Consider the following 26,055-nt stretch of genomic DNA (forward strand, 5'->3'; position numbering starts at 1 on the left):
TAATCTTCTCCTGCGTTGTTTCTCCTCCACCAATAAGGCTCCATGAATGAGATCAACCTGCATCGATTCTTCTGTCGATGAAGACTGTGAGGGTGATGGGACATATGAAGGTGGAATTCCTTGTCTTTCAGCTCTCCTCTCCTGGAATCTTCTATCGATCTGAATACTTAAATGGATTAAATCTGTCAAAGTGACTGGCGTCTCGCACCTTACAAATTCATCTTTAATATAATCAGCTAGACCTCGATGAAAATGAAGACGTTTTGCTCCTTCATTGCAATCTACATCTTGAATACAATTTCGGAATTCAGCTACATATTCTGTTACTGACCTTTTCCCTTGACGGAGATGTAATAGAGCAGTTTCAGCGGTCATACTCCGATTTGGGTCGTCGAACATCAATTTCATAGCAGCCAGAAATTTAGAAAAATTGTTCAAGATTGGATCCAAACTTTCTATGTATGGAGATACCCAAGATAAAGCTTCCCCAGTCAGAAGAGAAACAATCATTCCAACTTTAGCAGTATCTGTAGGAAATTTATGTGGAGTAAATTGAAACTGCATTTGACACTGATTTAAGAATCCTCTAAACTTGAGTCGATTCCCATCAAAGCGTTCAGGTAATGGGAGTTGTATGGTTTTCTCTTCACGTTCATGGGTTCGAGTTGCTACTTGAAAAAGTTGTCCCTGGAACATTGCCACTTGATTCTGTAGCTCTTGCACCTGCCCCTGTAAACTTTGAATTATTTGGGTTTGTGCCTGCAACATCTGTTCCATTGGTGGCATATCCTCACCAGGGAGCGCTGCATCTGCTGGATTCATTTTGTTTGGGCGCAGTTATTCTGTTAGGAATTGAATGTGTTAGTTGAACCCTGTATTGTGCAGCAATAAGAACCCCGTGATGAATTCAATTAAACTCTTTATTTTCAGGTCTCACAGAAGGACAATCCCTGCACATCCCAAGAAGGAAAACCCACAGTAGTTCTGGAAATAAGCAGGAGCTTCTAGGAGAGTATACTGTGTTAGGAAAGTCCTTAGAAAGTTAAACAGTCTTTGAAAAAATAGTTTTCTTCCCACAGGAAATCAGAGGAGCAGATATGACCTTGAATAAGTCCTCTTTTAGGAAAGGAAACTTGACTGTACATAGAGTGAGAGCAAATTAATACTCAAGGTAAGTAGCAGTACACACGGTAACTGGAACAAGCATGATAGTCTTGGATTGGGGAGTAACCATCCGTACCCCCGTTAACAGAAATAGGCAATAGATCAAAGGTTAATGAGCACAGTCTTGGTGTAGACACAGGCAGGCTGCAGACAAGGGTTAATGAGCACAGTCTTGGTGTAAAATAAATTCTCACCACCGCACTCCTGTATATTCACTCCTCTGCTTCCAGTGGTGCTGGTTCTCCGTGGACCAGGCAAGGTCCCAAATGTGAGTTAACGTGGAAATACGGATCCGCACACACTTTATCTTCAAGCAGATGGAAATACGGATCCGCACACACTTTATCTTCAAGCAGATGGGGATTACCCCAAGTTTATTGTGCCACAAACAAGATCAACGTTTCGGGGGGGTTTACCCACCCTTCATCAGATGAAGGGTGGGTAAACCCCCCCGAAACGTTGATCTTGTTTGTGGCACAATAAACTTGGGGTAATCCCCATCTGCTTGAAGATAAAGTGTGTGCGGATCCGTATTTCCACGTTAACTCACAGTCTTGGTGTAGACACAGGCAGGCTGCAGACAAGGGGTTAATGAGCACAGTCTTGGTGTAGACACAGGCAAGGTGCAAGTAAAGATTCAATACACAGTCTTTGATATGGATATCAAGCAGGGGTGAAATAACAGTCTTTGCAGCAACAACAATGCAGTCATAAATATAAGCTTATTATAACTCACGCAGGTAAAGAGGGATTGCCATGCGGACCGTTGCTATGGATGTTGCCGGGGAAGAATTGTTGGTGAAGAGGAAACTGTTAGCAATGGCCTGGAGACTGAAGCTGGACGTTGGTTACTGAAATGAGGAGGAGGAAGCTGTGGTTGCTAGGGTAGATTTGTCTAGCAACGGATCGAGCAAAAGTTTGAAGATGCCGGTTCAAGTGAGGTGCTGGAGCAGGCCAGGAAACTGATGAGGCAAGGCTGAGAAAAGGTAGAAGGACTGGGAACAGGAGACTGCAGGCAAGAGGATTCTTGACGTGAAGATCTTGGAGCATGAGAGACACCAGCCTTATTTCCAGATGGAGTAAGTATAACTGCGCATCGTTACTGCACCTGTGCAAACTTAAATAGGCTGAGGGGGAAGCGGCCGCAAGCTCCATGACAGAGCTGCGGTGCCTTACAGTTGAGCACGCATTTCTCCTGTGTCTTCTAGCTAGGGTACATATTTAATTGGTTGTAAAAATGTTTCTGTGATATTCAAAAAACAAATAAACTTTTGTCACAAATATATATTGTGTTTTTATTGTTCTCAAAATGTCTTATATTTTGAAAAAGATTTTGCCAGCAAAGCCACAAAACCAAAAACTGTGTCTTTCCTGTTTACTTTTTGCTAAGGTTTCCAAAAATTCTATATACATGGGTAATGTCATTTGAAACATGCAGAACAGGTACATCATTGTTCAGGGTATTTACCAAACCCCCTTTATTGCAGAATTAACTCTTAAGTTACAAGTAAGAAAACAGAAGAAGGCATTCCTGTGGATCAAACCAGAAAACCACAGTAGAACACAAATATGACTTTTTTGAAGTAGCCACACAAAAGCCTGTCATTGCTAAACAAACACTGCCACTTACTGAGAAAATGGTTTCTGAAGGTGAGACTCTCCACAGTTTCCAAAGATCCAAACACTTCTGTCCATTTCTGTCCGGGTGGTGAGTTCAGTTTAAGGTGCAAAATGATCTTTGCACATGTAGAGGCTGGAGAGTCATACAAATAAAATTTTAATATGTTTGCAACATCTTTTTTGATTACCAGAGTAAGTGGTAAATACCTGAATGTAGGAGTTAGAGGAAGCTGTCATGGCCAATCAGTCAGTTTCCTCTGTGGTTGAGCACCAACATTATAAAGTAGCGACTAACACAGTAGGAGGCTAGAAACCTGAAATCAGGACCAAAACTAGGGGTAGGCAGAAGAGGCACATGCCTAGGGCGCAAAGGCAGAGGGGCACCAGGCATGGCCTTCCCCTAGTTCGGACAATTTTGTCCAGATTCCAGAAGCTGTGGCAGCAGTTCATGCGAGTGCGTTCTCTTTGACGCATGCACACCTATGCTTCTTTGCCACAGCACGGGCTTGACGATCTTCAGCACTTGCGCACTTCCTCCTTCTGCGCATGCGCGAGCGATGGGGGCTATGTAGTCGCCGGGTTGCCTAGGGTGCGCAGCCGACTTGGCCTGGCACTGCCTGAAATGACAAATGTAGATAATGGTTTGGCTTTAATATGTGTATGCACATGTTCAATGTATTATCATCCCTTCAGCTCATTTTTCTACTTACAGCATAAGATGTTACAGGCAAATATTCACTGCTAGGGGCACGACAGCACATCAGCAGGATCTTAATATGTAAGAAAATAAAACAAAAAGTGTTTCTTTTCCATATATCCATTCAAAAAAAAGTAATTTAACATCAGTCATATGACACATATTAAGTGGTTAGGATTATATAATAGCAAAAGCCTCATTAACTGACATATAACCCCAATGAGAAGGCCAACATATTAAGGCCTAGGTATTCTGGATTTCACAGTCAATGGTGAGTTGATATAGATCAGGGGTCCCCAACCTTTTTCACCCGTGAGCCACATTCAATTGTATAAAGAGTTGGGGAGCAACACAAGCATGGAAAATGTTCCTGGGAGGTGCCAAATAAGGGCTGTGATTGGCTATTGGTAGCCCCCATGTCGACTGGCAGCTACAGGAGACTCTGTTTGGTAGTACACCTGGTTTGTCCAACCCTCTCTTACCTCCCCTGCATCTGCAAGGTACAACGTGGTTATAATTCAAATATAAGCACCTGCTTTGAAGCCACTGGGAGCAACATCCAAGGGGTTGGGGAGCAACATGTTGCTCGCGAGCTACTGGTTGGGGATCACTGATATAGATCATTACATTGATTACTAAACATTCTTACAATGGGGGACTAATTGGTTAAAAAGGGTAAGCAAAAGATTACCAATGGAATAACATGGTTTGAAAGGTAACTGATTGTGAAGAATCACAAGCACAAGACTGGATTTAGGAATAAGGGCCCAACAAAACAAAATATGTGGCCTTATTTGGCCCTTGCAAACCCTTGATGGTTTGTTAAACTTGAGACGCTTGCCTCAGGCAGCAGCACCCTCCTGGTTGCCAGGGGCAGTAAAAATGCCGCTCCTGGTAATTTCTCAACCCGGAAATTCGGCTCTTCAAGTGCAGAGACTGCAATTGCGCTCTCTGCACTAGCAACATGGACCGCCCGACCCCCCTCCGGTGCAACATGGACTGTCCCTGACCCCCTCCAGCATAAAGTGGACCGCCCCCAACCCCCTCTGGCACTGAAAAGGTGAGTGCCATGGGGAGGGGTGGGGGCAACATAAGGAAGGCCACCTGAGGCAGCAAAATGCCCAGGAAAGCCCCTGACAAGCCTCTGAAAGCTCCTGACCAACCTGAGAAAGGTGTATGATGAAGAAGGCTTTTGGGTGGCAGATGCAGGTGAAGCTGCAGGTACAGAATAACATCACCAGGCATCTCCTTAATTCCTTCTTCATAGGGAAAGAGAAAGGCTGCTGTTTTTACCCCGGCAGCCCGGCCAGTGCTTCAGGTGCAGCTCAAGAGAACATTTAGCAAGTGACTGTAAAGTTAAAATATGTGGGCTGTGTGGGGCCCAGGGCCATATGAGTAAAGAGTGTAACCGAAACAACTGTAACCTGTGCATGATTTTGGATTACTCACATAGCAAATGCCCTGAGGCCTGGCACAATATTCTCAGGGTTGTCCCACGGTGGAAAAGGAGCTATTTCAGTCTGGGGAATCACAGCAGCAAATACCCAATGCTCACGGGGAAGTTCAGGAGAGGCAGGAAAAAGTTCAGGGGGCAAAAGAAGGAAGTGCAGGAGGAAATGCAGGAGGAAGTGCAGGAGGAGCAGGAGGGAGTTAGTTAGTGCAGAGAGAACAGGGAACACCTGGGGAGGAGAGCAGCACAGAGAGGAGAGAGGAAGGTGGCACAAAGATGAAGGAGGTTAGGGTGGAAGCAACCAGAGAAGTAGTGTGAGGGCAGTTGTGGCAGAAGGTAAGAAACAAAAGGAAGAAGAAGAGATTTACATCCAATGCAATGGAAATGGCCTACGATAGATTTTCTTTATTCAACAGCAAAGGTTGAGGGGAGATGATGGAGAAGGAGGAAGAGGAACTAAAATGGTTGGAGACAGAAGAAAGCAGAGACAGAGAGGCGAGGGGTTCTGTGGAGAAAATAAAAGGAGATGGGCTGTTGGGGGCACTTTAGACTCCCCTGTGAAAGAACAGTCCTAAGGAGTCTGGAAGAGGATTCTGGGAGGAAAAGGAAGGGAAAGTGGGTGGGTTTGAGTGAAGGGCAAAGTGTCTTCCTAGAAGAGAATGCGGGAACCCCAGGAATGAGTTAGGGTTCAGGTGGAAAGATCAGGAGAACAGGGAACATCAGCAGCTAAATCTCTGAACCCCTAAAAGTAAATAGATTGAGGAATAGAAAGTTACTTTTTAATGATAATATTGAAGGTAACAGATTCATTATTTTATTTCATTTGATTTGGTGTTATTTCTAAGTTTATTATTCTGTGTTCTGTGCAATGTTTACTCAAAAGCAGTCCGGGTCTGGAAACTTCTGCCCACATAATTTATATATCCCTGGAGGCTACTTCTATTCTTTATAAGCACCTGCTTGGTGAGCAACATGGTGCCTGCAAACCACTTGTTGGGAATCACTGTTCTAGAAGATGTAGCACCTTATCAGTGCTGCTCCATAAAATTAATAGCATATTATAAAGTAATTAAAATAAAAAGAGAGCATGGGTAAAAGCACAGTAATATTAGAATCCAGATGCACTAGATTTCAGCATGTTGCAGTATTTCCAAAGGGGTTATTATGTTTTTTTATTATAATATAGGGAATTGTTAAGCTTTACATGCTGTCACCCATATCAAATTAACCAGTATATAAAGTCATATATCTCTTCAGTTAATCTACATTAGCCTGCCCTTTATTAAAGAGTTCTTGTGCCCATATGTTGAACCCAAGCAGGGGTCTATCCATCTGGTGGTGACTTACTAGGAAAGGAACATTTATTGCAAAATCAGGGTTTTCATATCCTGGCATGTTTACAGTTATCACTACCCAGCCATCGAATTGTATTAGTTATCCATTTATAGCATACACCACCAATAAGCTCAGCAAGTGGTCTAACTGGCAAGTTTGGTAAGTGTTTGTCCTTCCATTGCTTATCTATAACACCAGGGGTCCCCAATCTTTTTTACTCGTGAGCCACATTTAAGGGCTATTCCACACGGGGAGATAGCCTTGCGTTTGCGGTCGCGGCGACAAAGCGCCGCGCCAGTCGCCGCGACCGGCGCAGGCGACAGTTTTGTATGGGCGCCTATGTAAAAACGCCTGTGCTAACCACACGAGGCGATGCGCTTTTCAACAGTCGCCTGAAAATGCCTCGCCAGGCTTTTTCAGGCGACTGTTGAAAAGCGCCTATGTAAAAACGCCTGTGCTAACCACACGAGGCGATGCGCTTTTCAACAGTCGCCTGAAAATGCCTCGCCAGGCTTTTTCAGGCGACTGTTGAAAAGCGCATCGCCTCGTGTGGTTAGCACAGGCGTTTTTACATAGGCGCCCATACAAAACTGTCGCCTGCGCCGGTCGCGGCGACTGGCGCGGCGCTTTGTCGCCGCGACCGCAAACGCAGGGCTATCTCCCCGTGTGGACTAGCCCTAAATGTAAAAAAAGAGTTGGGAAGCAACACAAACATGAAAAAGTCTATGATGATGTCAAATAAGAGCTGTGACTGGCTGTTTGGTAGCCCCTATATGAACTGGTAGTGTTTAGGAGGCTCTGTTTGGCAGTACACCTTTTTTATGCAACCAAAACTTGCCTCTAAGCTGGGAATTCAAAAATTAGCACCTGCTTTGAGACTGCTGGGAGCAACATCCAAGGGGCTGGTGAGCAACATGTTGCTCACGAGCTACTGGTTGGGGAACACTGTATAACACTGACCTGAGCACCAGTGTCTATAAGGCTGTGACATTGATACCATTGAAATTGCATTTTGCCTGGGCCTTTTTTACAATAAGTTTGATGATCTGATCCTTTCTCTCTGCTGGTGGATCCGATGAGTTTGGTTATAGGGTGGTGAATTGTCCCTGGGGTTTACTTCTTGCCAGAGGTGACCTTCTGTAACTATCAGGATGGGACTGTTGTGGTGTCCCGGTCACTGTCTGTCCCTGTACAGTGACTGGTTCTTCAAACAACCAATAGCTTTGTGATTCTCTCCACCACACCCCCAGCAAAGATTACAATTTGACAAATGTTGTTCACTACACTTTGTGCAAGCATAATTTTTCCCTCTTCCCCTTGTTGAAGAGCTGTTGTGACCTGGTACACCATGTTGAGTCAATTCTGGTTGTTTAGGTGGTGTCCTCGTTGAGTTTACTACTTTAGTAAGATGGTCAATCTTTTCTGTCAACTAGAGTATAACATCAGCTTCAATCTTACTATCATGACTGACCTTGTCTTGTTTGCTATGAGAGTTATCTGAACTTAAGGTTTGGGGAAAACACTGCATGGACTAAGCTGAAAGTGCATGCATGCACTGGAGGAGTGTTTTTCTCAGATCTCCATAGACTGAAGGTAATTTCTGGATACTATCTAAGCAAGCCTGAGTTCCAGGGGTATCCGTCAATAACTTGGCATTGGTAGCACTTGCTGATGAGTAATTTGTGGCATTAGATGGCAGAAATACAAGGAATTACTGTTTCAGCTACCTCTAAAGCCTGTCGTGCTGTGGCTGCACTCTGTAATTTTACTCCTTCAGCATTCACGTTACTGGAAAAGCTGGCATTGCTCTCAGGAACCATTGAATCAATTGCATCTTTAAAGTTATACAGACACCAAAAAACGACTTTTTAAAATATGAATCTACATTAAAAGCTACCTATAGGAATGTCGATCTTTTTTGCTGAGAGGTTTGTTTTTGTAAGCAATTGTTTCTAAGCCTGACTGTTTTGCCAACTTGACTGTCCCATCTCAATCCTGTCAGTTTAAGTTTCTAATGCTGACGGACTCCTGCTGCACAAATATGGCAGCCCCCTCATACAGGAAACATGTTGTATGAAACAATATGTCGGTCGCTCTACTCGGTGTCTAAAAGACAGAAATAAGAGAACTCGTCAGGGCCATTGAAAATAAAGATGAAAAATCACCCATAGGTAAACATTTTTCATTATTTTCCCTTAGGGGTATCCAAGACTTTGAAAGTTATAGAGCAGGTGACATTTTGCATCCCCTGAATCTAAGGGAGGCATTCTGGATCTTAAAACTTGATACCAGAATATCAAAGGGTCTCAACATAAGACATGATATTGCATATTTATATTGATATGAATGACAGGATATTGAATTATATTAAAGTAGATGTATAGATATAGTATAATTATGCTAATTAAGATGCTAAATCATGTATATAAATACACATTTGCACTGACACAAATTTAAATCTGAATTCTTTACCCCTCCAGAGAATACCCAATATACCACTACCATATACCCTAGAACAAGGGTGTCCAACCTTTTGGCTTCCCTGGGCCATATTGGAAGAAGAAAAATGTTCTGGGGCCACACTCGAAATACACCCAAACACTAACTTTTGATTTATTTTATTGTAAAAGTAAAAGAAAAGAGGGTATCATAAACCTAGTGGGATTTTTGACATTTTGAAACCAATGTGTCAATATCTGGTTGAATGGAAGTAGTTGTGAATTCTCAGATAATTTGGTTCTAATTTTACTCTTAATATTCTTGAAAAAAGTTGCTCACAAATGTAAGCTCTGCATATATACCTAGCATATCGGGCGATGCTGCTGAAGAATGCTTACTTGCCTTTGTAAGTAACCGAACACTCACTTGTTAACTGCTTTTCTTGCTCTAGGATCCATGCACCGCACACCCCATGTAAAATTTAAAGCACACATGCACACAATTAGCGACCGCATACATACGCTCTCTGTGCGTGACATTGCGACATGGCGTTTCCTGGATTGGCGGAAGTTCAAGCTGGGCCGCATTCATATCCATCCTGGGCCGCATGCGGCCCCAGGGCCGCAGGTTGGACACCCGTGCCTTAGAACAATTCTACATTCAGTAAGGTTCATATAGGCACTTTCTCAGCATAAACATTACAAAATAAAATTTTCCTGAGATTTTGTGTTTGGTTTTCAGTTTAAAATATTTATTTGATTATCACATAAACAAGAAAAATCAGTATGACAGCATATATCATGCAGATTCAGAGGATGTGCTGTAATAAGTACAATGGGATGTCATTATCATTTTCAAACATTAATAACATTAAAGGACCAGTAACATCAAAAAAAAATGTTCAAAAATTCGTTAGTGCACAACGAAAAATAAACACCAAGATAAATGAAACTTTTAAATAGCAAAGCCTTTATTAAGAAATAACTTACAGAAAGTCCACTTCCTGTCCTTTATTGAAATCAAAGGGGAGATAAGGCAGCAGCTTGGGGAGGAGGGGAGAATAAGAGGGAGGTGAGGAGAGCAGAAGAGGGAAGCCGATGCACAGTGAAAGTGCATGAACAAGTGTGCGTTGGGAGACTGTAGATGGCTAGACCAGTGGAAGGGAATCGAGAGGACCCGCTGCTGTTAGTTGCTGCCAGCACAGGAACAAACTTGACGCCGCTGTCACACCAGGAGCCGGGAAATTACAGGAGAGGAGAGCCTGTGACACTGCTGCTGCTGGACACCTGGAGGAGGATGAAGGTGATGCCAGGGAGGAGAAATCGATCGCTGCAGTATGGATGGTCGCCTTTTCGCCGTTTCTGAAGAGGACAGGAAGTGGACTTTCTGTAAGTTATTTCTTAATAAAGGCTTTGCTATTTAAAAGTTTAATTTGTCTTGGTGTTTATTTTTCGTTGTGCACGGATTTTTGAACATTTTTTTTTTTGATGTTACTGGTCCTTTAATAGATAACTAACTAAAATGAACTAAACCAATGGAAGAAAGAACAAATAATTGTTTCGGGATTGTTTCGGATTACCCATTTGATCTTTGGTATTAGAATCACAGGTCTCTTAGGTTCTTTAGAACTCCCATTTGACTTTTCTTTTAAAGCCTCCTGCCAACTAAGTTGGTTCATGTAAGAAATGGTATCTGTTAATGAGGGGGACTCTTTCTGTAATTAATAATTAAATAAAGCTTTCTTGGCAAAAGCCAAAAACAAAGTTGCCAGTGTGTTTCTTTCATGGGATATAAGTTTTTGCTTAGAAGGTACAGAAAACTCATTGTTTTCTAGATTCAATAGAGCATGGAGATAATTGTATCTTAATTTTCAATCTATTGTTCAAAAAACTAGTGACCTCCCTCCAAAATAGATTAACATTAGGGCAAGACCATAAATAGTGAAAAAGAGAAACATTAGTCTCATCACATTTTTTTTTAAAGATTTTATTTATGCTTTTAACTTTACAAATAGATAGAACCAACAAAGAAGAACCATCACATTCTACATTAGTCAAAATTGTTCACATAAAGACTATAGTAATATACATTTTGAACTATAGCTCAGTGGGCGCTTTTGTTATAACAGTTACCAATTTTGGGGCCAATTAATTTCCCTACTCAGGGATTTTATTCTCCCATACATGACTAATCCATTTGTTCCTCTGGATTTGCCTCCAATCTCGGGGTCCAGACTTTATCAAATTTCTGCGGGCATCCTCTTCCCTCATATGTAAGCTTGATCAATGGAAGCGCTTTGTTAATAATTTTTTGCCATGCCGGTACTGTGGGGGGTTGGGGCACCATCCATTTAATCATCAACAGCTTCTTCGCGTATAATAGTAGCACCCTAATTAACGATCTGGTTTTATTGAGAGGCAGTAGATTATCAACCAGTCCAAGGAGGCAAACTTCTAGGGTGCAGGGGCCTTGGAAGGCTAGTTCATCAGACATATATTTCACTATGGCTACCCAGTATTTATTAACTTGTGAGCAAGTCCAGGTCATATGGAAAAATGCCGCCTCCCCTCTCCACACTTGGGACAAATAGCTCCTGTGTTTCTTCCCATTTTTTCCAGTTTACTTGGGGTAATATAGACTTGATGTAGAAATTTAAGCTGAATGAATCTTTTAAGGCAATCAGGTCAGAGTAGATGGAATCTGTGGCTTCTTCCCAAAGCTCATCTGTTAATGTTGGTAGGAAGGATTGTCATTTGGGGAGAGCTGTGTCAAAGGGCGAGGGGCCTGTTTTAAGCAGTGATTTGTAGAGTCTGGAGGTCAGTTTGCTTCATTGTGGGTTTCTGAGAATCAGCTCAAATGTGGGTGTAACATATTGTATCGTCAGGCTCGAAAATTGGGACTGGAATGCATGCCGTAATTGCATGTATCTGTAGAGCTGTAGATCTTGGTGCCCTGTCCGTTCTTTGAGTTGTTGGAGTGTAGGGAACTGGTTTTCTATCAAGAGGTCTCCCAGCAATTTTATAATTCTCGCCAGCCAGTATTTGAAGTCCTGCAGCTCTTGGAGCTGGGTTAAGTTACTATTCATCCAGAGCGGGAGAAATGGAGAGATAATTGGAGGGGAAGAACTCATTACTCTACATGCGGCTCTCCATGCCTTAAAGGGGTTGTTATTGTTGATGGCTGTCTGATTGTTGTCTGGCATAATCTGATAATCCTCTGTACGGGAGATTACTGATGCCCACCCATGAGCCCACCAAAGCTGCCAATAGAACCACTCCAGGATCTTCCTCCTTCACATGGAACCAGGTATGGATGTGGCTAAGCTGACTTGCCAGGAAGTATAGATAGAGGTGCGGTAGGGCCAGGCCTCCTTGGTCAACTGGTGCCGCCAGACTTTTCCAGGATAAACGGGGAGCTTTATTGGCCCATAAAAATGGAATAAGGATGGAAGTGATCCGAGCAAAAAACTTTTGGGGAATCCAGACTGGAGAGTTAAGTAGTCGGTAAAGAAACTTAGGAAGGTAAAGCATTTTGTACAGGTTCACTCTCCCCCACAGATTGATCGGCAAGGAGGTCCATGTGGAAAGTGCTGATTTGAACTGCTGAATAAGGGGTTCCAAGTTATCTACTATGTAATTAGAGATCTGGAGAGTAATCACAATACCGAGATATTTGAAGCTTGTATTTCACACATTTCAGGCGAAGGGGCCGGTATTGGGTCCAATGGTAGTAAGGCTGATTTGGTTTTATTAATGGTAATATGAGCCAAATTGATCCAGTATTGCTATAGCGGACTTGAGTGAGTCACACGGATCCGCCAGGAATAGAAGGAGATTGTCCGCATAAAGAGCCAGCTTGTCTTCTAGCAATCCCCTTCGGAGGCCCGTAACTTGTTGAGATTGTCGTATGCGGATGGCTACTGGCTCAATGGCCAGAGCGAATTGAAGAGGAGACAGGGGGCAGCTCTGTCTCGTTCCCCTGGCCAGGGGAAAGGACTCAGACAATGAGCCATTGGTCTTAATTCTGGCTGTAGGTTTTTTATATAGGCGTTTAGCCCAGCTGATAAACTTGGGACCAATGCCAAATCTCTTCATGGTCTCCCAAAGGTACAGCCACTCAACGGAATCAAAGGCTTTTGTTGCATCAAGGGAGACAAGGACTGTGGACCCTGAGTTGTCATGTGGGATTTGTAGGTGGGTATGGACTCTCCGTAGTTTGGTGGAAGTTGACTTGCTAGGTATGAAGCCAGATTGATCCGGATGGACCAGTAAGCTGATCACTTTTGCCAATCTTGTGGCCAGGATCTTGGCAAACACTTTCACATCTACGTTGATCAGCGATATAGGTTGGTAGGTCTCGCAAAGCAATGGATCCTTCCCATCTTTGTGAATGAGTACTATCACCTCTTCATAAAAGGAGGGTGGTAGTGTTTCATTGTCTATCGCATCTAGAAAAGTATGATGAAGATGTTGAGGCAAGCTTTTCACTTTGAAGCCTATACCAAGCCGCTGGAAACCCATCCGGGCCTGGTGTTTTACCTTGTGGAAGCCCAGCGACCACTTCCCTGACCTCCTGGAGTGTGATTGGAGCATCTAGGACACTGGCGTCTGCCTGCGATAGTTGGGGAAAGGTGATATCGCCCAGGTAGTCTTCCAATTGAGTCTGAGTATACTCTGCCTTGGATTCATATAGTTTGGAATAATATTGCTTAAATACTTGTTGTATCCCGTGAGGTGTAGTTATAGTGTTTCCCTCTTCATTCATAATACTGGATATGCATGTCTGAGAGTCTCTGGAATTAGCTAACCATGCTAAAAGCTTGCCTGCTTTATCTCCCTGGTCAAAGAGTCGGTGGTTAGAATAGAGTAGCCCTTTTTTAGTCAGTTGGGTATGGGTGAGTTCTAGATTCCTTAGGTAAGCTGCGGGATAACCGCTCGATGTTAGCGTATATCCGAGACGCTGTTCGTGTGGTGGCGAACAGAGTCTCGGATATACGCTAACATCGAGCGGTTATCCCGCAGCTTACCTATCGCTCTATCCTGCTGCCATTTGGTAAGTCTATAGGACCCGCAGGGCCTACACTTGATTCCTGACGATTCTTCACTATCTGTAGTATTTGCCATTCCAGAACTACCGCATAGCCTCACATCGCGTGTATACATTCTGCTACAGGGAACCAATCTACGCGCCTATGTTTGATGATCTGCATTGTGAGTAGTTCTAACATCGTAAAACATTCAAGAAGTGCTAAACGTACTACTCTATATACGGTTCTTTCTTTTTAGGTGTTTGTGCATATATTGAAAAGGAATATTAGCGCACCATCTCTGCCTATTCATAATGGGGATAACCTCCAGGTTGTCCGTCTGTCATCCACGGTGGGGCAGATTTTTAACAAGAGTGGGAAATGATCGGAAAATGCCCTGGGCAGATATGTAGCTGTGTCCACTATTTGGCAAAATTCAGCCGACGCTAGGGCCAGATCTATCCGGGACAGGGAACCATGAGAGACCGAGTGGCAAGAAAACTGCTTGGTTTGTGGATGCTTCCATCTCCAGACTTCTGTTAGCTCTAGGGCTTCCACCCACCTGGATAGAGTTGGGTTATGAGTGCCCGCCTGATGAAGTCTGTCCAAAAGTGGATCCAGGGTGGGTTGAAGTCGCCCATAAGGCACATTGGTGCTGGTGGGAGGGAGGCTAGTACTGTAGTTATATGATCGAGAAGCGTTATAGAGAATGGGGGAGGAAGATAAATATTGACCAGGGTAAACAATTGGCTATTCAGTTTGCAATGAAGGACAATGTTATGAGGGTAGACTGTCAAGGTTGGGATTATTTTCTCTGGAAAAAAGGCACTTGCGAGGGGACATGATTACACTTTACAAGTACATTAGAGGACATTATAGACAAATGGCAGGGGACCTTTTTACCCATAAAGTGGATCACCGTACCAGAGGCCACCCCTTTAGAATAGAAGAAAAGAACTTTCATTTGAAGCAACGTAGAGGGTTCTTCACAGTCAGGACAGTGAGGTTGTGGAATGCACTGCCGGGTGATGTTGTGATGGCTGATTCAGTTAATGCCTTTAAGAATGGCTTGGATAATTTTTTGGACATGCATAATATCAAAGGCTATTGTGATACTAAACTCTATAGTTAGTATAGGTATGGGTATATAGAATTTTAATTAAAAGTAGGGAGGGATGTGTGTATGGATGCTGGGTTTTCATTTGGAGGGGTTGAACTTGATGGACTTTGTCTTTTTTCAACCCAATTTAACTATGTAACTAACTATGTAATGTATCTTCCATAGTAGTCTAAAGGCTATACTTTTCCTTATCAAATTTGTAACCCCTCGGGAGTGAGTAGAGAAGGGGGCATGGTAGGCATGTGCTACCCATGTTTTCTTGAGAGACAGCAACTTTTGACCGGTTAAATGGGTTTCTTGGAGTAGCAATACTGCCGGACGATACTTTTTGAGGTAGTCAAATAAAAGAGCCCTTTTGAATTTTGAATTTAACCCCCTAACATTCCAGGAGATGATCGATAGATAGATCGATCGATATGCATGGGGAGGCCCCGCTACATATGGAGAAGTCACCCACTGAGCTGCAACATAAATTATCTTGAAAAACATACAGGCTTGTTGATATTCAAACAGTACATGTATACACATAAACATGACGGTTCTGTATATATAGAAAGAAAAGAATTGATAGAAAAAGAAGAGAGTAGAAAGATGGTGAAAACAGAGGTATAAACCACAGAGATCCCCACAGAAACCCAAAATCCCTCCCTTGTCCACCCACCCACTGGGATGGACCTTAGCCCCAAACTAGATTGACTTTAACTGAGGGGGAGTATCGGTGCTTGGATTATGTAGGGTTACTTGTCCCTTTGTGAGCTCCGCCAGTGAAAGCCACTTGCCTATTCCTATATGCCAGGGTGATCAGGGAAGGTTCTTAAGAGGGCTGGTTATCGCTGTCAGTATGATGAGGGCGGCATCCTTGGGTCTGGCCTAGAATTTTAGCAAAATCACAGTCCACAGTCAGTAAGGAGTCAGTATATTCAGGGGCACATGTTAAGCCATGGGACCTTGATGCAGTGACTAAAGGGTATTTCGTGTCCCTTTAACAGTGTAGGTGACTGTAGACCCATCCTGACACCATCAGGCCACCTGATACAAACCCAAAGGGAGTCGCAGGCCCCTTGATTGCGGCAGTCTATTGAGAAGCTTTTGCTCACAGGGCTTATACTCACAGGAGCAGTGGCCTACTATGTTCTGCTGGGGCTTATCAGCTTCTTCTGGTGTAGCAAAAAATCTAGACTGGTCGTCCTCCACAATGCGCAGTTTCGCTGGAAATAGGACCGAGTAGGCCAGGCCTGCTGCTTTCAGACGCCGCTTGACTCCCATGAATGATGCGCACTGTTTTTGCACCAGGGCCGAGTAGTCCAGGAACAGTGAAATTGGAGCCCCTTTGTGCAGGATCTGGCCCTTCCGTCTGGCAGCAGCCTACGCTGCATCCCTGTCACAATAATTTAGAAACCTCATTATAAAGGATTGTGGATTCGCTCCCAGAGGTAAGGGACGGGTTGGCACTCGGTGGGCACACTCTATCACCAGCAGGGGGGAGAAATTCTCATTGCCTAGGGTAGTTTTCAGCCATTCTTCAGCAAACTGTTCTGGATTTTTCCCCTCGATGTTTTCAGGAAAGATTGTTGCGGCGGAGTCTATTCTCGAGGTCCTCTGCTTTTGTGGTTACTTCTGTTAGCTGCTTGGCCAATAGTGATATATCTGCTGGTATGGGACTAGCGGTGTCCTCCAACGTGGAGACCCGCTGCTCAATCTCTGTGGTCCGCTCCCTTAAATGCTGTGTGTCTTGCCTGAGGTGGTAAATATCCACTTTGATATTCTCCAATTGGTAGGACATGCTGGAGGGGACATTATTAATCGCAGCCAGAAGATCCATGTTTGTTGGTTCCGGGGGAACCTGCTCGGTGGGTGCGCAGCTGCGGCCTGTTCTGGTGTATTCACTATCTCAGACAATAGTGGTGGAGGAGACAGGTATTTCTCCATCCGAGTTTTCGCACTTTTCACCCCGTGCTTGCCCATGTTATAGCAAGAGAATTGTTGTCTTCCTGCGTGTAATTCAGTGTCAGAATGGCAGGATATTTGAGAGGATTACAGTTTGCCATCTTGACTCCGCCTCAGTCTCATCACATTTAGGACAAAACGAAACAGGACTGGTAAAAGTATCTTTAGAAAAAAAATTCCCATAACCTTAGTATACTAGCTTGAAATATTGTATTCTCCAACTTTCTGATAAGATTCATTTATTAAAATTAAAGACTTCACCAAATCAGAGGGGGACACTTGGTATTGTAAAAGCTCGGACCATTTGGTAGAAACTTTTAGTAGAGGGTGTGGGACTGACCCATACTCATTCCCAAATTTTTGAGAAATTCGGTCAAATCTTCAGCTAGCTTGTGGTCAGATAATATAGTGAATAAAGTACCCCCTATTGTAAAATATAAGCATATTATAAGTCACCGAGGAGTTCCATAACCATATTATACAGGTCAGTGAACTCTGAGGTTACTTCTAATATCCTCATATTTTCCAACAAGGGGTACTTTATTTATTATAATACACAAGTTTTAGGAGTCGTGACAAAAATTACATCACTACTCACCGTTTATAACTTATGACATCACTAGTCACCATTTATAAGGATATAATTTACAGGATATTCATGGCTCTTGTGTATTATACTAGGTTATTTGTATTATGTATCAAAGAAAGGACACATTGACAAGCAAGGTAATAATATCTATCCAACTCATGAAGCTTCTATTTTCCTTTGAGATCTGACTAAGATAGTAGTGTCCCTTTAAGTGGATTAAATAGGTCTTTCATTAAGACTAGTAATTTTTCCTTCATGGAAAATAAAAAGGTACTGTATCATATTTTAGAAAGTCTGATGGTTTAAGAAAGAGCTTTCATAGCATAAAAGGAGTTTGTGTATGGCTGTATCTATGATGAGAAAATAAATGTTTCCATACAAAAATAGAATCCTTAAAGAGAGGATTCTTTTTAAAATCACAGGGAACATTTCTCCATTTGCTGTGTAGTACAGATAAAATGTGAGAACGGGGTTCTTGAAAAACTTCAATTTCAGGATTAAATATATTACCTTGGGACATCCACTCAATGAGATATCTGGTGAGGGCTGATAAAAAAGTTCTAAAATTTGTTAGTTTTTAACCACCAAATTTAACTGGAGCGCTCAACATATGGAGGGTATTCTTTGCTTTTTACCATTCCAAACAAAATTTATTAAAGCAGAATTAAGCTTTTTGATATCTGAATGTTTTATTAGCAGAGGAAGGTTAATTAATGGATATATCAATTTAGGGAATATCAAAGACTTAACAATTGAGAATTGGCCCATTTTTTACACATGGGAAAAACCTTCCGACATGCTAGAGTAATATTAGGGGGCCGATTCACTAAATTCGAGTGAAGGATTCAAAGTAAAAAAACGTCGAATTTCGAAGTATTTTTTGGGCTACTTCGACCATCGAATGGGCTACTTCGACTACGACTACGACTACGAATCGAAGGATTCAAAGTAAAAATCGTTCGACTATTCGACCATTCGATAGTCGAAGTACTGTCTCTTTAAAAAAAACTTCGACCCCCTACTTCGGCAGCTAAAAGCTACCGAAGTCAATGTTAGCCTATGGGAAGGTCCCCATAGGCTTGCCTAACTTTTTTTGATTGAAGGAAATTCCTTCGATCGTTGGATTTAAATCCTTCGAATCGTTCGATTCGAAGGATTTAATCGTTCTATCGAAGGAATAATCCTTCGATCGTACGATGGTAGCATTTGCGCTGAATCCTTCGACTTCAATATTCGAAGTCGAAGGATTTCAATTCCTAGTCGAATATCGAGGGTTAATTAACCCTCGATATTCGACCCATAGTGAATCAGCCCCTAATTGTATATAAGTTGTTTAAATCCAAAGGAATTGTTAAACCTAAATATTTTATCTGATTTTTTGGGCATTTAAGTTGAATTAAGTTGTTTTTTAAGTAAAGTAAAGTTTGAAAGAGAACAATATATATTCATTACTTCAGATTTGTCTACATTGTCTTTATAACCAGAAAATGACTGGAATTCCTGAAGCAAATCAAAAACAATTTTAAGAGAGGACTTAATTTTTTTAAAATTAGCAGCAAATCATCAGCAAAGGCTATGATGGTGATTATTGATGGTGATTCCCTTAATCAATTTAGAGGAGTCAAGCAAACAAATTAATGGTTCAAATGCAATATTAAATAAAAATGGCGATAAGGCACAGCCTTGTCTTGTACCTTTAAATATTTCAAAAGGTGATGACTTTGCTCCCCAAAGATTAATTGGGTTTTGGGACATTTATAAAGGCATTTAATATAATGATAAAATGGGCCCGTAATTCCAAATTTGCTAAGGCAAACAAATAGATGCTCCCATGTAATATTATCAAAAGCCTTTTCTGCGTCAATAATAAATATAGAGCTAGGAATTTTATGCTTTTTTATATCTATTTTTAATAAACCCATTTTGGGCCTCAGATATTACAGAGGGAAGAATTTAAGAGAGCCTCTCAGCAAGGACCTTGGATAGTATCTTAATATCCTTATTTAATAAAGAAATGGGCCTATCGGAGGAGGGAAGGGATTATCTTCGTCTTTTTTTGGGATGACTCTAAGGTTTGAGAGTTCATTAGGGCAACCTTTTTCCAAAAAATAAAATATCATTAAATAAATTAGTTAGAAAAGGCGAGATTTTGTCCTTCATAATTTTGTAAAAAGAAGGAGTGAGGGCATCAGGACCACCTGCCTTTGAAATTTTCGGATTCTTGATAATATTGGATACTTCTTCCATGGAGATTGGACTATTTAGGCTTTCCAATGGCTCTTTTGAAATCTGTGAGATTTTACAACTTTCAAAAAATGTTTTCATTTTCTCCTGTCTATATTAGAATTAGAGTACAATTCTTTATACTAATTTTTGAGAATGTCCACGATTTTTTTGGGATTGTTTGTTAGCTGGTTAAGAGTATCTTTAATCTTGATAAGTTTAGCCTGTTTATTTTCTGCCTTAGTAAGATTAAAAAGTAGGTGATTGGCTTTATTACTTAAATTGTTAATTGTGTCACATAGGTCAAATAGGTGAAAGTGAGATAAAGAAGGGGGGAAGGGATATGGGAAATTATGGGTAAGGTGGCATGTCCTGGTTCAGCATTCTATTGGTCTGAGGATAGAAACTCCTTTTAAGTCTCTCAGTTCTGGCCAGGATACTGCAATACATTTTCCTTGATTTTAGTAGGTGAAACAGTCCATTACTGGGAGGTGATGAGTCCTTGAGAATCCTGAGGGCTTTGGTCCTGCATCTCTTGGTGTAAATCTTAAGCAAGAATGGAAGAGCTGACCTGCAGTATCGTTCTGCTGCACATATCACTCGCTGAAGGGCTTTGCGGTCCTGGACACAGTGGTTTCCAAACCAGGATGAAATGTTCTGTGTTAGGACACTTTCCACAGCACCGAAGTAGAAAGTCTTTGGGATCTTCAAAGAGACCCCACACTTCCTCAACTGTCGGAGATGGTACAAACGCTGCTTTACCCTTTTAGTTTGAACTTGGATGTGTTTAGACCATGTCAGGTGCTCAGAGATGTGGACTCCGAGGTATTTAAAACTGCTCACCCTCTCCCATTGATGTTAAGGGGTGTGTAGTTCCGCTGCTGTCTCCTACTAAAGTCCACCACCAGCTCCTTGGCCTTGCTAACATTCAGCTGGAGGCAGTTTTCTTGATGCCACAGTATCAGGTTATTCACTTCCATATAGGCCGTCTCATCGTTGTTCGTGATGAAGCCCAACACTACAGTGTTGTTAGCAAACTTCACAATAGTGTTTGAGTGATGTGTGGCCACACAGTCCTGGGTGTAGAGAGAGTACAGCAGGGGGCTAAGGACACACCCTTGTGGAGCTCCGGTATTACTAGCGATACTGTTAGAGACACAGTTACCAAATCTCAATACCTGTGTTCTGTCTGTGAGAAAGTCCAACACCCAGGAACTCAAATGGCTGTTTAGTCCTAAATCTTTCAGTTTAGTGAACAGTCTGCAGGGTAGTATTGTATTGAATGCTGAACTGTAATCAATTATCAACAACCGCACATAGTTCCCCTGTTTCTTTTCCACATGGCTGAGGGTGGTATGCAGCACGTGGGAAATGGCATCCTCTGTCGCTCTGTTGGGATAGTAGGCAAACTGAAGTGGATCCATGAAACTGGGGATGAAGGAGAAGATTATATGCTTAAAAAGCCTCTTAAACACTTTCATGACTAATGATGTCAATGCGACAGGTTGGTAGTCATTCAGTGCTCAGCGCATAGAAAGGAATGTGCGGCAAGGAGCAAATACACAGCCAGTCTCCCTTTATTTTCCGTGCCTGTCTGCGAGGGAGGGGGTGTTACAGAGGGAAAGGAATGTATTAAGAAACGGGCATGGGAGACCTGAAACTACGGAGGCTGCTTGCAGGGGGGGAGCTTTTTTTGGAGCTTTCTTTCCACTTGCTTGTCTGGGAGGGCGGGGGGGGGGGGGAGCTGCAGAAGGAGAGCAGCTTTTAGTGAAATGGAGTTATTAAAGTTACTGAGACTCGAGTATAAGCCGAGGTAGACTTTCTCAGCACATTTTCAGTGCTGAAAAACTCGGCTTATACTTGAGTATATACAGTAAATTAATTAATTGTGGACCAAAATTGATTAAGGATAAATCGATTCCCCAGCAGCTCAATCCAGGATATATTAGGAGGAAAACTGATATAAGAAGAGGTGGAGTTGTCCCAAAATCTTCTGCCTATTAATTTCTAACCCTAGGACACCACAAACCAAAGAAAGGCAGGAAAACCAGGACTGTGGTCTCAATTATTAGCTTCACCTTGAGAAAGTTTTATTTGTGAAACGCGCGTTGGTGAAGTCTGCAATATAACTTTTTTTTTTTTTTTTTCAATAATTTTATTGAGTTTTCCATAAACACAATAGAATATATTACGCAGATTGAGTATGTCAAGATAACAAAAGAAAAGAATATACAATGCTGTATAACATGCCAAAGATACAAACACATATCTATAAATATATACTCAAAAGCACACATTCCAAAGGAAAATAATTAACATAGTAAATAAAATAATGAAGTAAAGAAACAATAATAAACCAAACTTCACTCAGTGGATTTACTAATTAATGTAAAAAGAATTATCAACAAAAATGGCAGTATCAAGTATCCAAAATATGCATGAACTGATAAAGCCACCTTACATTTCAATATATTTAGATTTGTAATAGTTCTAAGACTTTAGTTTTTTGACCAGGATCGATTCGTTTGAAAAAAAGAGACCAGTCATCCATGAATTTGCGCTTTAAATGTGGTTCAGCTGTTTTTGCCCATATAGCTTCTTGCCAACACAAATTATTTATCTGTGATAAAATATCTTTCATGGAGCGGGGAGATTCTAAAAGCCAATATAAGAATAAAGTTTTTTTCGTAGCAGCAACAAAACGAATGATTAAGTTGGCTAACATTTTAACATTGGCATTGCATTGATTTATCTTAGAGAAAGAAGGTGAGCCAATATTTAAGAGGACATAAGCTGGAGAGAAATTAAAGCATATTTTCAACTTTGAACTAATGAAGTCTTTTAGTCTTTGCCAGACCAACTTAATCCGTGGACAACCCCAAAAGTAATGGAACAGGTCTACATTCTCATGCTTACATTTTGGGCAAAATGAGACATGACCCAATCCCCTACTTTTGCGAAAAAGCTTCCCGTATCCCAGGTGGATCAGTTTGAAATGCTGGACTCTCCAGTCCTCTGAGGTAAAATACTTGTTAAATTTTGTAATAGAAGAGGACAATTGGGAAGGGGTAATTTCACAATGCAAATAATTTGTCCATTTTAAAGCTGCATCTTTAAGAGGGTGCATTATTCTAAAAGGGGGACACCAAAGTTTCCATGTTATATAATCTATATTTAAGATCCCCCAGTTATCTTCTATTTTAGCTAGCTCCTCAGCTAACCAATGTTTCTGAATAGCATAGAGGTTTTTGTTGGCAACTGAAAGAAAAGCGCTTTTTACAATAATATAGAGAAAGTGATCTCCTATCTTCAAACCAAGTTGTCTTTTTAAAACTGCCCAAGAAAGAAGTTTCCCATTAGTAGGATCCACAAAGTCTCTAATCATAAGAGGATGGCGTTTTTTAGAGAGGGAAAGTAAGGAGTAGTATCCGGGTTGTGAGTTTTTCCAAAGGAGATGAATTGGCATGAAAGGAGTCTGCATATGATTAAAATTGTGACTGGAGAATAGCAATTTCCATGTAAAAATTGAGTCCCTAAATAGAGGGTTTACTTTACATTCAAAAGGAACATCCTTACATTTCAAATGGAGGATATTTAAAATGTGGGAGGTGGATGTGGGAAAAAGTTCAAGAGCAGGATTTGTAAATTTGTCTCCTTTAAACGTCCACTCAATAAGGTATCTAGTAATTGCAGCTAAGTTAAAGATTCTGAAATTAGGTAACTTTAGGCCACCTAAAGCATAGGGGCCTCGCAATTTGGATAGGGCAATTTTAGGTTTCTTACCACTCCATATAAAACTATTCAGTACTGCATCCAGTTTCTTAATGTCATTATGTTTAATTAAAATTGGCAAGTTTGTTAATGGATAAATTAATTTGGGAAATAACATCTTGAATAAAGCTATCTTTCCTTTTAGATTTAGAGGGGTATTATTCCATTTATGGCAAAGAGATAATACTTTATTTATGGCAGGCGTAATGTTTAGTGAATAAAGGTTCCTCAAGTCTTTGGGAAAAATTAGCCCCAAGTATTTAAGATGTGATTTTGGAAAGTCAAGTCTCAGGTTCTTCAATAAGGCACTAGATAAAGTAGCATTGATGTTCATAATCTCAGTTTTATGAATGTTAATTTTGTAACCTGAAAAAGTGCCAAATTTATGTAACAAGTTAAAGATATCAGGGAGTGAATTGTTAGCATTCTGAACAACTAATAATAAATCATCCGCAAATGCTAAGGTTTTAACATGACATTTATTGATTTTAACACCTTGAAATACTTCCAGATTATCTAGTGCTCTGATCAAGGGCTCTAATGAAAGATTAAAGAGGAGTGGAGATAGAGGGCATCCCTGTCTGGTCCCTCTAAAGAATTTAAATGGGGGGGATTTCACACCAGCAATTAGTAATTGAGCCATTGGAGAGGAATATAAGGATTTGACAAAACTGTTGAAGGGGCCAACAATACCAAAATGGTCCAGACAACTAAAAAGATGTTCACATACTACATTATCAAAAGCTTTTTCAGCATCAAGACTAATCACTGTACAAGGAGTTTTATGTCTAATGGCAAAAGCAATGGTACTCAAAAGGGCTCTAATATTTTTAATACCAGAGCGCCCTTTAATAAACCCATTTTGTGCTGAAGAGATAATTGAGGGTAAAATCAAAGCCAGTCTATCAGCTAATATTTTTGAAAGTATTTTAATGTCCTGGTTTAACAGTGAGATGGGCCTATATGATGATGGGAGAGAGGGATCTTTGCCCTCTTTGGGGGCATATAATCAAGCTAGACAGAGAACTGGTTGGGAGTATACTTTTATTTAATAAAATATCATTAAACAAATTGGTAATGAATGGGCAAATTTTTTCTTTTAAGATCTTATAAAAAGTTGGGGGAAGACCATCTGGACCACTAGCTTTTTTCTTTTTCAGGTTGTTAATGACGGAAGAAACTTCCTCTATAGAGACTGGTTTATTTAAGTTCTCCAACTGCTCTGCAGAAAGTTGGGGTGTCTTAATTGTTTTTAAAAAAGCTATACTATCCATAGGGATTGACTTTGATGAAGAGTATAGCAACTCATAATAATCCTTAAAAATTTGAACCAGCTTAGATGGGTTATTAGTTAGGGAACCATGTTTGTCCTTAACCTTAATCAATGAGGACTTCTTATTCCAACAGCTTGTAAGATTCACTAATACATTATTAGCTTTATTGCTAAAATTAGACAGTTTTGCCTTAGAATGTTGAGCAAGGACAGAGTCTCTTAAAGTTATCCAATTCTTTAAGGATTTAGATACTTCTTTATATTTCTGACTATTTGCTGGAGAGGGAAAATGTTTTAGTTTAAGGTAGCAATCTCTTTGTTGTGTGCTTAGCTTAAAAAAATTTTCGTTGATTTTACGTATAAGACGAAATTTGTAAGATGATATTTCACCCCTTATCACGGATTTCCATGTTTCCCACATTAAAGATGGATTATTAACGTGTTGTGAGTTGTCTGAAACAAATAAATCCCATCTCTCTATAAGCATCTTTGAAAATTCAGGTTGATCTGCTAACGTAACCGGGAAAGACCATGACACATAATCCCTGAAACCTTTAGAGGTGGCAATTTTAGCAATCACAGGTGCATGGTCAGAATGATCAATAGGACCAATATCAACAGAGATTGTTTTACCCACAATATTATTTGAAACTAAGATATAATCAATTCTGGTCCCCACCATATGTTGGGAGGAAAAATGTGTAAAATCCTTTTCAGTTGGGTGTAATAATCTCCATATGTCAGTCAGACTAGAGGAGTTAAGTAACTCGTTCATCCAATTGCATTTTTTCCATGCGTTAGCCCTATTAGAATCTGATCTATCCAACGAACACAGATGAGTCTCATTGAAGTCACCTCCTAAAATAATATTTGATTGAGGGATTGTCGAGATTCTATGTCTAAGGTCAACAAAAAAACTTTCTTTATGGTGATTAGGAGCATAAACCGAAATGAAATGCCATTTCCTATCCTGGATCAATACTTCAACATGAATAAATCTACCTTGCTCATCTTTATATTCTGATAAAATTTGGGCATTTAAATTTCGATGGAATAAAATTGCTACCCCACCTTTTTTATTTATGGCCGGGGAAAAAGCCATAACTCCAACCCATTCTCTAAGCAGGGTATTGTTATCAGATTCATTAAGATGAGTTTCCTGCAATAGAGCAACATCACATTTACCTTTTTTAAGCTGTTGTAAAATGTTTTTCCTTTTTATATAATGATTACTGCCATTAATATTCCAAGAGACTATGTTCAGAGACATTTTACTATATATGGTATATCAGGATAAAGATGAGCATACTTACATAAGCACAAAATAAAATATCATTGTAAAGAGCCACTGAGTGAGAGAACCTATTAACATATACTGTATGAGAAGGATAATAAGTAGGT

General features: G+C 40.9%; 1 long non-coding RNA gene across 1 annotated transcript; it reads left to right on the top strand.

Moving 5' to 3' along the window:
* Positions 1–948: 948 nt before the first annotated feature.
* Positions 949–2,133, top strand: LOC121397696. The gene is made up of 2 exons (XR_005963839.1): positions 949–1,171; positions 1,905–2,133. It is a non-coding gene; the product is annotated as an uncharacterized LOC121397696 (long non-coding RNA).
* Positions 2,134–26,055: the final 23,922 nt, after the last annotated feature.

Source organism: Xenopus laevis, chromosome 8S (assembly GCF_017654675.1).
Source record: "Xenopus laevis strain J_2021 chromosome 8S, Xenopus_laevis_v10.1, whole genome shotgun sequence".
In the NCBI taxonomy this organism is placed as follows: Eukaryota; Metazoa; Chordata; class Amphibia; order Anura; family Pipidae; genus Xenopus; species Xenopus laevis.